Raw genomic sequence first — 12,755 nt, 5'->3', positions numbered from 1 at the left:
TACGTTCATCTCAACTTTTGTCTTCTTGAATTATTTAACGATGTCATTGTCTTCGATGATAGGTATGGGAACTTATTGTACAGTAGGCATAGGTTGTGTTGAAACGGGAGGTTGCATTCTCCCGGATCTTGTGAGGACGTCTATTGATGAATCTTCTTCATCCCAAATGTCGTCCGTGGTGTATGATACAGAAGGTTAAGGTCCTACTATGTCTTTTAGATAGACATCTTCTTCATCACTGTCCCATACTCCATTAACATTTATGTCCTCTTCTTGTTGAACTTGGACTAATTCCTTTTTATCAATCATTTTCTGCACCAAATCCTTGAACTTGAAGCAGTTTTCTAGGGTGTGTCCTCCTGACTGATGGTACTGACAGTAATATCTATCTGTCCTTTTTAATGATTCAAATGGTCTCGGTTCGAGAGGTTTGACCTTGCCACTCTCGGAGAGCATTTCAAACATTTGTGCATACGGGATCCCAATTGGAGTATAAACTTTATTGCTCTTCTTGGGTCTTTCGGTGACTTGTAAGGGAAAGTATTTTGCCTCATAAGTCGTTTTTACTGGTGTGAATTCTCTCTTAGGTTCTTCATCATATTTCTTGTGAAGTTCATTCATAATTTTGAGAGTTTCACGTAACAGTTGCGATGTCTCTCTCATAAACAGTGTGAGCACTCGTATGTCTACCTCATTTGCTGGTTCTGGAAGATTATCTTTGACATCGAAAAAGATCTCTTCTTCTTCCTCTTCGACATTGGTTGCTTTGACAGGCTTAATGAGAGATGAGGGGTCAACTTCGCTTTCTTCATCGGAGATAGCCAAAGTGTGAGCTAGAGGTGCATTGTCAATACTTGGCTTCTTACTGGAAGGGGGGCAACGGCAGCTTGTTACTGTCAATTAGGTCTTGGATAGCTTCCTTAAGCTTCCAACAGCTTTCAGTAGAATGGCCCCTACCTTGATGATATTTGCAATGTGCATTGGGGTTCCAGTTAGGCGACCTCTTCTCAACTGGTGGATCTCCAAATGGTCCAATGGGAGTTATAAGACCTTTTGCATTTAATCGATCAAACGCGGTGTCATAACTCATGCCAATAGGAGTGAAGTTTCTCCTAAATGGTTTCTTTTGTCCTTGATTGTTCATGGCGAGGACTTCTCCTAGATTAAAGGTGCTAACATTATTTAAGTGGGCGGTTTTGGAAGAAGAAGGATTGTCGCTCTTCTTTCCTTTCCAGCCACTGTTGGAGTTATTGTTGGCAGCTTTAGATTTAGCCAAGTCATCTTCAATATTAATCCCAATATCATAAACAGCCTTAAAGGTATGAAGGTTATTTTGATATTTAAGATGTTTTGAATATTTTTCTTGGAGGTTTTTAATGAACAGTCTCACGGACTCTTTTTCACTTGGTACCTCAATCATTTTAGCTGAGGTTTTCCTCCACTTATTAAAGAAAGATGTGAAGCCTTCATTCTCCTTCTGTTTGAGGATTTCAAGTTCTCTATGGTCAGTTTCGACTTGAATGTTGCACTTGTACCTATCAACGAAAGCGTTTGCTATGGATTCCCAGGTAGAAGTCTTTTCTTTTTCAAGAGAAAAGAACCATTGTTGGCAAACGGTCTCGAGAGATAGCGAGAACAGAGAAGGGAAGACTTTCTTATCGATACCCTTGATACTCATTATTGTTTCAAATGCTCTTAGATGGAAGTAGGGGTTGTCGATTGCCCTAAATTTTGGGATGTCGTTGGCACTGAACTTCTGCGGAAGAAGATCTTTATCCACCAAGACCCCTTGGGATGTGAGTTCTTGAAACTTGTAGTCGCTGGACAACTTGCTTAGGCTTTCTTGCATGAGGTCCATTTGTTGTTGCTTCACGGGATCCTCGATCTTAAGTGCGAGAAGCTTCAGTGTCTCAGTTACAGTAGCCAGTTGGTTCTTGAGATCGTTAACTTCTTCCTGAGTTGCCATTATGACTCTTGCTTTCCTCTTGCGGGCTATAGGTTTGTCGAAAAGTTGGACTTGTACGAAGAGGTTATCTTTGATTAATCGTCCTTCCTTTCTTGACCACGCGTTGTAAATTAAGCCAATTTGCGTTTTAATTACTTGACTCGAATCAATTTGACTTTATGATTTTTTTTTAAAAAAAGGTATGCATATTTTTAGGGAGCAATAATGTACATGTGTTTAGGGAACTAAGTATTATTATTTATTGGAGGATTAATATCCGACTTACCCCCCTAAAAAAAATGACGAAAAATAACGCACGCACACAAGACTCTCTTAATCAAGGTCAAGACATGTGTATTGGTGTGTGTATTGAGTGTAAGTGACATGTTTGGACTCTTGTGTAAGACCATGGGACTTAGTGCCTAAACTCGAACATTAACTTAATTAAGCATTATAGTCAGCAAAGTTAATCGAGTTAAACAGAAAACTGACTAAATAGACATTAAGTGATGACTCGACAAATAATCCGAACTGTCGGCCAAGCGACAGAACTGGCGTCACAATATGGTGATTGGCGCCAGACTTTTTAGTAAATGTCTGGCGCTACACACCATACAGTGGCGCTACAGCTCAGATTTTGGCACCAACATTGGAGCCTCGTTCTGGGACTGTTTTCGGTATTATTAGTCAACTGGGGTATGCCTAAAGTCGTACTAGGTCAATTTCGATTAAAAGAAGAAAAAACTTTATTGACTCAAATTAATTAATTAATTAATTAATTAGGCAAAGTTCTTTAAGTCATTAATTATAATTTAGACACAAATCAACAAACGGTTAAGAGGAGCATAGGATATATATGCACAACAAATAATGCACAATTAGTCAAGTAGGCACAACATGATGCAATGAGTTCGCAACCTAACCATGACTCTAGTTCTCTAAAGTTCGGGATATGGTTTAGTCAAACAGGGTCCATGGTTAATTGTCCAGATGCACCGCGTAGAAGCCTAACCGTGAAGGGTTAACGCGTGTGGATAGGACACCGCGAGTTTTTAGAAAAAACTCACTTCCATGGTTTGGTGAATTCAACCTCTCAGATGTACCCTTTGTTGCCAGGAGCGTTCAATCGAGTAGATAGAGCATGAATTCCCAGAGGGTTATGTCCATATGTAGAACACATATGGGTTTCAGAAAAGTGAGAAAAAATTCAATCAGGAAGCAGGATCGAGCAAACAATACGAAAAATCGGTCGAAATTAGAACGCATATTTCTGTCTCGGTATTAGGGGAAATTGGCGCCAGCAAACAGAGACTGGCGCCAACTTTTAACTGTAGCGCCTGGCGCCAATACTGGCGTCTGGCGCTACGGCTAAAAGTTTGGCACCAAGCTCTGGCCCCTGACGCTACTTCCCACATGCCTCAGCAGCTTTCTGTGCTTAATAAAATCATCCAGTTTCGCGCGGTGTTATTTCAGTCCTAGTTGTGAAAGACATTTCTCAAATTTCCTACGTGTAAAATCCTTATGTTTTTTACTCATTACAGATGGTCTTTCCAATGAGAACCTTTTTATGCATATGACACAATGTTAATCAAAATTACGCACATGAAATACTTAGAACTTTTCGAGTCTCATCCACTCATTCTAAATCATTGCCGAAACAAATTCAGGAATTAAAATAGAAATCCTCCCCAGTGGAGTCGCCAAAAACTATAGGGAATAATTTCAAGCCTTTAAAAATCCCACTAGCTTGAACCCCACTGTGATCATACACTAAAGTACGGTGACGTCCAAAAGGGAAGAAGATAGAGCAAAAGAGTCGCCAACAAGTTTTTAAGGAACTTGTAAACCGTTCACGAGGTGAAGGTTACACCCCTTAACGATCCAAGAGATCGTCAACTCCATAAGGTCATGAACCAAAATAGGGTTCGGGGATGATGGTACAAATCCAACCTAAAAGAGATTGAACCTGCCCTAATAATAGGCCTCTACTTTATTATGCTCGTATTCATGTGCGCTTTTTGACTAACATACAATCAACAGGTTATCCTAAACCTGTTTAATCTATGTTGGTTGAATTTAATGCACAAATAAACTATTATTGGTGATCACTTGAATTTATAATCACAATTAACCTAACAAGATTATTAATTATCTTATTAAGCGTGGTTGCAAATACCAATTCCCTTTAACATTCAATAAAAGGTGATCAAGCAATAACAATATAAAATATAATACATATCAAGCAACATAATAAATAATCAACATCATTAATAATAATAATATCAATAATCATAATCAATAATAATCATGATCAATAATCATAAAATTATAACAATTATTATTATAATCATATTCATGTTAAAGCATAGCAAGATCCTAGGCATGATACTAACAAGATTTATAACGAACCTTAGCATGTGACTAAGCAATAAAAATCAAATCTTTAACCCTATCATGATACTAACATGAATTAATATTAGGAAGAGAATAGGAAGCATCATAACAATCATACTTAATATTAAAATTACCCAAGACATGATACTAGGAATTAAAATAATCTAAGCATGATATCTACATCATAATATCAATTAAACCATTAAAGTACTTACTTGGATGCCTCGTACCTCTTTCTAATAACAAAATACACGCGTTAGTAACTTCAAGGAAAAATAATAAACAAACAATTAAATTAAATAATTGAAATAGAGATTTGGGACCAAACCCTCAGAAATTAAAACCTTTCACGTCTAGGGCGAAGGCAACTTCGAATATGGCTAGGTATATCAAGATCTTGTGAATGCGGAATTTTGTATGAGAAAGCAAGAAAGAATATAAGAAAAGAATTCTAATGAATGAAAGAGATGAATGAATGAATGAATGAATGAATGAAAAAGATGAATGAAAAGAATTGATGAATGATTCTTTTGTGAATGAGGAGAGTTGATGAATGAAGAAGAGAATTGATGATTCTTGGTGAATGAAAACGGAGTTTTTGATACGATATTTATAGAGAAAATCATCCAAAAAAGATAATTTAACAAAACAGAGTCTGAAGATCGCAAAAACACCTTGGCGCCAGCCCTGGCTAATTGGCGTCAGGACCAGTGGCTAGCGCCTGGCGCCAATCCTGATTCCAGGCGCCAAGGCCTGGGGTTGGACGCCAAACTGACTTTTAACGCGTTTTCGAAAATCTGATAAATTTCCCGTACTGGAAGATAAAATAATATAATTTCAATCGAAAATGCTATTTGATCTGATTAAAACTCTGAAGAGTCCTAATTGAATTAGGAATGATAAGACCTTCTAGAATGTTCTAGAAGACTAAAACCATTCCTAATTACATTAGGAATGATAAATTATATTAGGCCCTCCCCTAGATCATAGGGCCGTACTTAAAGCTCAAACCGGGCCTAGTTTAGTAAATTGGCCATAACTTCCTCAATATTCATCGGAATTGGGCTTATAATATATCGTTGGAAAGGTCTTTGCAAGCCCCATCCAACTACATCACTATTGGACCCATATCATGGACCAAAAAAACTGGATTGGCTGTTTTCTTAAAATAAAGTTTTCAAAAACAGGGAGAAGAGAAAAGAAATAAAACTTTCCGCAACACTAGACTTTCCACACTTTCGTTTCATTCGATTATGATTCGACGTGAAAGGCACTCATCACCGGGTTTGGTTTTGGGGAGACACAAATGGGTGTCTACAACATGTTACTTATAAGTAAACGCAAAATTCAATTATGTTTAATAAAAATTTAAAGTGCCATAAGCGAATTAAATTGGAAATTTTACAACACTTAATTTAATTTAAATGATCCCAACTTGAATTAAGTGATTCCAAGATCCTTTATTTGTGCAATAATTGACCGGACTTTGACCCTACCATCAACCATTACATTTTCAAGGTGAGTAAACTCTTTACTGATTACAACTCTTGTAACTCTTGGTTAAATAATTACACATCACATGTTTAATTATTACCCTTTCCTTCAAGGTTCTAAACTCTTTAGGTAACCTTGTTGAGTATAACCAATTAAAATTGTAAAATTTTTTTTACCCCCACTCCCCAAAGATATAATATGACACCCTGCTTTGGCATGACCCATCATAAATATCGAAGGTTTCATCGGGTTTTTGATTGGAAAAGCTACCTCAATATTACCGGGACCTAGATTTATTATGTTGTGATATTTAGTGAACTCTAGCGCATCATCAAGCAACATAAATAAATCTAACATGCATAAAATACTTAATGCATAAACAAGACATAGCATGGCCCCTAATCCTCAGAAAACTAATAAAGTAAATGCTGCCACTTAAATCATCATGGATCTCATCCACCTTGCTCCTTTGGGCCTTCACTTCATGGGCTTCTTGGATTAACTGCAACATGTAATTCTATTCTATTCTATCTACTACTTAAATAAAATGAAATAAAATTATAAAAAATACTTTATCAATACGTAGACCGTACTAAGATTACAAAAAATACATCATGATGTGCAGATCGTATTTAGTAATCTACTAGGCCATACTAGTCATTATATAGCAATAAACAACATCATATATTATAAAGTTGCCACATAATAAATCACTCATCATGCTTTCCTAAACTACAACATCAAATGTTCACAATAAAGGAAACATGGTACCAAAATATCTCATATTTTTAATTAATGTAATTAGATAATATCATATATTATTCATGACCATCAATAAAATATCATATATTCTAAATTAGTCATGAGTATAGAATCAAATCTTATTTTAATTTTAAAAGATAAATCATATTTATCCTCAAAGATTATCCTAACAAATTTAGGAAATTCTATCCTAATTACTAGCCAATCACAAAATTTTAAATCAATTACATCCTAAATAATTATGGGATAATCTTATTATTTAATCAATTATTATCCATATAGAATCTTTTTCTCAAAATCCCAACAAACTTATCCAAAATCAACAGCTTTAATTAAGGATAATTATCAAAAGAACAACTTTTGAAATTTGATAATATCTTACAAAAAAAAATCTGATTTTAATATTGAATTTTAAATAAAACAATTTTTTTTTTTTGAAAATTAGAAGCTGAACTGTGGCTGAGCTAGCTGCCCAGCCAAGTTATTGCCGCTTCCGCAGCCAGGCTCATAGCCTAGCCAAAACAGCAGGCTTGCCACCAAGACCAGGCCGAAGCCCAGCCTCAACAGCACCTGCTGCCGCGGCCAGGCCACAAGCCCAGCCATGCTGCTAGTAGGCACTAGCTAGGACGTGCAACACTTGCATCATCTAGCCACCATCGAGCCCAAAAACGATGAGTTGCTTCTCCGTGACTGAGAAATCCGCCCAGCCACACGCAGCTTTAGCCGCAGCCGCTGTAATACCCCGTATTTTAATGTATTATATATATATTATTTATTTAATTATAAAACAAGTTTTGGGTCAATAACTAATTAATTTATATATAGCCCATTTTCACAATAAGGCCAATCATTTTATTTACTTATTTGGGCCAATTATTTTTCCATCAAATCACTCCTTATGAGGCCCAAATAATTCTAAATTACCCTATTCTATAAATACCTCTTAATCCTAAAAACTTGCCACACAAAAGTCAAAGAGGTAAATTTTCTTTCTTTTTTTTTCTTCTTTTCCTTCTTTTTCCTTTCTTTTATTTTCCTTATTTTTCCCCTTCCTTCACGTGAAAGGAGCAGCAGCTAGGACCACCGCCGCTGCCACCACTCCACGGCTGCCGCTGCTCCACCGCGGCCGTCCACCGGCGCCGCTGCATACTCCGGCCAGCAGCGTCAGGCCGCCAGCCACCCCCCTTTGGCTTGGTTCCTTCTTTCCTCTTCCTTTTCCTATTTTTATTTATTAGTTTAGTTTTGATTTTTCTTGGTTTCAAAATGATTAATTTAGTATCAAATCATGTTTTAATTGATTTAAAGATATAATTTCAGATTATTATTATTTTTTTATTTCGATATAATTAAAGTGAGGGTTTCTAATTTATTAAAGACTTGATTTTTAGGGTTCCTACATAAATTGAATTGGGGCTTTTATATATATAGTGATTCTATAACTTAATTAAGCATGAAAGTGATGTTTTAGTGAAGTTTTGAAGGGTTTTAAGTAAAGTATAATGCTGGAATTTTGCCCAAGTACTACTTTTGATGATTTTATAAAAGGGTTTAATTACCCATTAAAGAGGAGTGTAATTAAGGGTTTTACTATAATTTTCATATTATTTTAAGTTGTTTAAAGTAAATTTAAGTTGCTGGAAATTGTGCATACAAGGGTAATTAATATAGTATTATTGTCCCTTTATGTAGGAGACTTGATTCGGGAATTGTGGTAGTGTATTTGGCTACTTTAAGGGCTTAATCAAGGTACGTTCGCGTACTTAGCATATTTTGGTGATGTAGTATCATGCTAGGCTTGATTTCAATCAATTACAAGTAGTATCATGCTAAGGTTTATGTATGGAATTATGAATTTTTGGTGTTGGTGATTGAATTGTGAAGCATGAATTATTTGTGATGATTTATGGATTGGAAAATTATAATTTTGGCATGATTATATGGACTACACTTTTATTTATGGCATGTTAGAGTGCATGTTTAATTAAACTATATGTTTAATTTGGCTTGGAATATTGGAAAGGAATTTTATTATGGTTCATATAATTTTTATTGATGCTTTAAGCATGAGGAAGGAGCTACATAAGTGTCTATGTACACGAGGAATAAATTGTATGTTGGTGCCTTTGTGCACTTAAGGTGTTTTTAACACCAAGGGATAGGATTTTTGGCGCTTTATGCGTTTAAGGTGTCTTTGACACTGAGGTAGAATTAAAAAAGGGTTCAACATTAAATATTATGTGGTCACTAAATATTCAAGAATTAAATTGGTATGTTTGTTGATTGAATAATTATTGTTGATTGAATTGTTATGTTTTGAGAGTCATCACCAAGTCTAATAATATGTAAATAACGTAAAGTGAAAGAGATTACGCACCAAAATTCTTGGAACGTATATACCTTGAGTATGAACATATGGGGGGAGTTATGTGACTTTATATTTGATTATAACTTCTAACGGAGTACAGGACGTTGTACATTCCTTTTTTTTTTATTATGCGCTAGAATTTCGCCACTTATGTGTGGTTTTGTCGCTGGCACGGTTAGCTCCCGTGCCAGTTAACCTCAATTTATTTGGGGGAGGTAGAGTTGGAAACCCGTTCGATGCGTAATCAACGCTAAATAAATTATTTAGTGGCTAGCTTATGAGTCTTATTGAATGTTGTGTGTCCTTATACACAGGTGCATCGAGGTAAGTGTGTGTTGATAGGTGAAAGCATGTTAGTGTGTTTAGTTACGCTTATGTACTCAGCTTTGCTAATTGTGTGTGTTTGTGTGTTTGGCCATGTCTTTATCTTGGCCCTATGATGACCCATTTTTAATGGAGAGTAGTGGGGACAAGTAGAGATAAACTTTTCAGGTATTGAAGCATATTCATGACGGGGCATGAGTGAAAAGTGAATCATACTAGTTTCCATTAGTTTACGATGTGTTTTATGCTTTATTTATTTACAATATATTTTATATGGACTAATGCAAAGGTTTGTTTTTGGAACGGTTTTGAATAAGGGCCTTTAATGGTTCCAAGTTGTAGTTTGATTTTATTTGACTTTGTTTATTTTGATTTGAAACTTTACTTTCGTTTGGTTGACTTTTAAGTTGACCTTTTATGAACGGTTTTTGATTTTAAGTCTTCCGCTGTGTATCTTTGATAATTGCCTTAGCCGTTTTCACGGTGGCGGTAATGTCTTAGATATTCCTAAATCCTATTTTAAAGAGTAAGATAGGTATTTAAAGGAAAGGAATTTCTAGGGTCTTACAGTTGCGGCCAGTCGCGCAACCAGGCAGAATGCCCAACCACGATACCAGCCCCAACAGTAGTTTCGTGCTGCACCTCCCCTAGCTCGGCCATCCCTACTGCCCTCTGCCCCCATCTGATCACCGGAGCAGCCACCGTGGCCCACCAGCAAGTGGTTCTGCCTCCCAGCTGTGGCTGCTCCCACTCAACCTTTAAATTTTTTTTTTTATTTTTTGAGATAAATTAATTTTCACAACTTTTGCAAAATTCATTTGGTGACTAAATTAAATTAAACATAAACATTTTATGCCTAATTCAAAATTAATCAAAATCTTTATTTCAATTAATTTGGGGTTTTCATAAAATTCAATTCTTAAATCACATAAACATTTTTATATGATTAATTAATCAAACCAAAACCTTTTAAGTATGAAAAATTAAATCAAATAATATGAAAATGTTATAAAATTAAAGAGAAAAGGAAGAAAGTTGAGGAGAGAATAGATCTGTGTATTCTACTTGTATTCTATATGATGAAGGTATACATATATATATATATATAGTACAATTGATAGGGTTTGTTTAGAGAATAATAAACCCTAAAATCTAGAAAGTTTTAGAATGATACAAGATGGACATCCACAAATATGTTTAGATAAGAATAAACCATGTATATTGAATATTCCGGAATGATATAAGGAGTATAATGGTCATCCACACAATATTTCAAAACACTCCCCATTGGATGTCCATTATCGAAGAATGTGCCTCGTTAAAACCTTATTAGGAAAAACCCCGTGAGATAAAAACCTAATGAAGGAAAAAGAGTACAACATTCTTCGTAATACGCTCGAGATGCTGCCTCATTAAAAACCGTACCAGGATAGCGCATTGTGGGACAAAACCATGGTCAAGGGAAAAAGAGTGCAGCGCGTATATTCTCCCCCTGATGAATACATAACTTGAGATCTTTTAGTGTCGCAGCAATGAATCTAATATGTTGGATATCTTCTCATATGTAGTAAAATATCACTCGTTGATCATCGATCCTTCTAAATTGAAATTGCATCTTCAAGTCTTCACGTGAACATGTGAAGTGTATTCATTTCATCGTACATGTGTTTATCTCTAATATCATCATTTCAACTCTTTGTTTAATAGTTGATTTAAAGGTTAAACTTATGCGGTTATGACTTCTTCCGGAAGTCGTTAATAATAAATATTGATGATCATTATTTGATCAAACCTTCATTAATAATAATTTGATGACAAAACTTGGTATTATTAATGTCATTCTTCAATCTGATATGAATTATAATATAACACATATAATTATATATGCTAATCATGGCTCTTCTGGACCATAAGATAACATTCTCACGCATAAGTATTCCATTAATATTTTTAGACGTTTCATAATTCACACGATAGCTCTCTTGCAAATACAAATAGTAAATCTCATTAACTCTCATATGCTCAAACTTTAGGTTGAGAAGTCAATGATGTAGTTACATAGACTTTTCAAGAGTTTGATAGTAATTCCAGTATTCAAGATATAAACTTTGTAGGGCTGGATATTTAAATACGTCGTATATAAGTTCTTCAGGAACTCTCATTACATAATTCATAACGTGCAATTAAATCAGTGTCATCGATAATTTCATCACAATTATAAGCCCATTGGAATATAAATATCTCTTTCTAATTTTCCATCAAAGTTGTAAATATGTCTTACTATATTTTGAATGAACATTGACATACACCACAATTATTGTATAGAAGTAATGCATGTAATATGAGATATAGAAAATGTGACAACATATTAAACAAATAATACAATAAGTAATGCATTTAACAACTTCGAACATATGCAATGAATAATCTAGTAACCTATGACTCACACATGCATATGACCATACATAGGACTCAAAATAATGTAAGATACTGTACAATGTGGATTTAAAAAAATCCATACTTCATTGGAAATCAGGTCCATGATAAGTTTTAATTACTAACATTGTGTAGACATTAAAATGGACATATATTTCAGATCCCTTATTCACTAGTCCATTATATCATGCATATGCATTATTTATCGGTTCCATCATATACCGGTATCATCATATAATTCCTCAAGGTACAATTTTAATTTGCATGCTATTTGACAATGATATCTGAATACATTTTTCATTGGTACCATCATAATTTTTTCTTACATCATAGGCCATTTATTGTAATAATTCAGATATCTACACAACTTCAAAGGTATTTCATACACCTGGTATTAATATACTATTACACTATTAAAAGTGTCAACTGCACCATTTTGCCATATATCACATCTTTATTTCGGAACCGATTATACAATCTACACTTTAGGTGTAGTGATTCAAGTATATACAATTAGCAAGTTTTATCTCAATGTGCAACATATCTTCATAACATATGGACGAAAGTTGGCTAGAAAACAATTTAAATTACCATTATATATGTATAGGGATCATCATTTTAATTTATTTTTGCCAACTTACTCCAATTCTCACCCTAAGTTGGTAAAATATCTCATATATAGGGGCATCACAATTCTTTACCAACTTAGTATACAAATTTGTAATAAAATCCATTTCATGGGAGTATCATAATCAACAAAATTTATCTCTCGGGAGAATTATATTAAACAAGCTTTTATCTCTTATCGAGAGCAATTTTAAATCATTATACATTGCATAATGCATTTGTATTTTTTATTAAATATTTCATAGTTTGTTCTCTTCAGGAGATCAATAATTCAACATTAATGGGGAGACATATGTTGTGCAGTTGAATTTCCTTCCTAGCCTTTTTTTATATGTTGACATATAATAGCCCCAATTAAAAGAATTGTTATACAAGCATAAATCACTTGCTTGTAATTCTACTAGGTGG

Source organism: Chenopodium album, chromosome 6 (assembly GCF_948465745.1).
Source record: "Chenopodium album chromosome 6, dcCheAlbu1.1, whole genome shotgun sequence".
Taxonomy (NCBI): domain Eukaryota; kingdom Viridiplantae; phylum Streptophyta; class Magnoliopsida; order Caryophyllales; family Amaranthaceae; genus Chenopodium; species Chenopodium album.
This window is presented reverse-complemented; position numbering follows the sequence as displayed.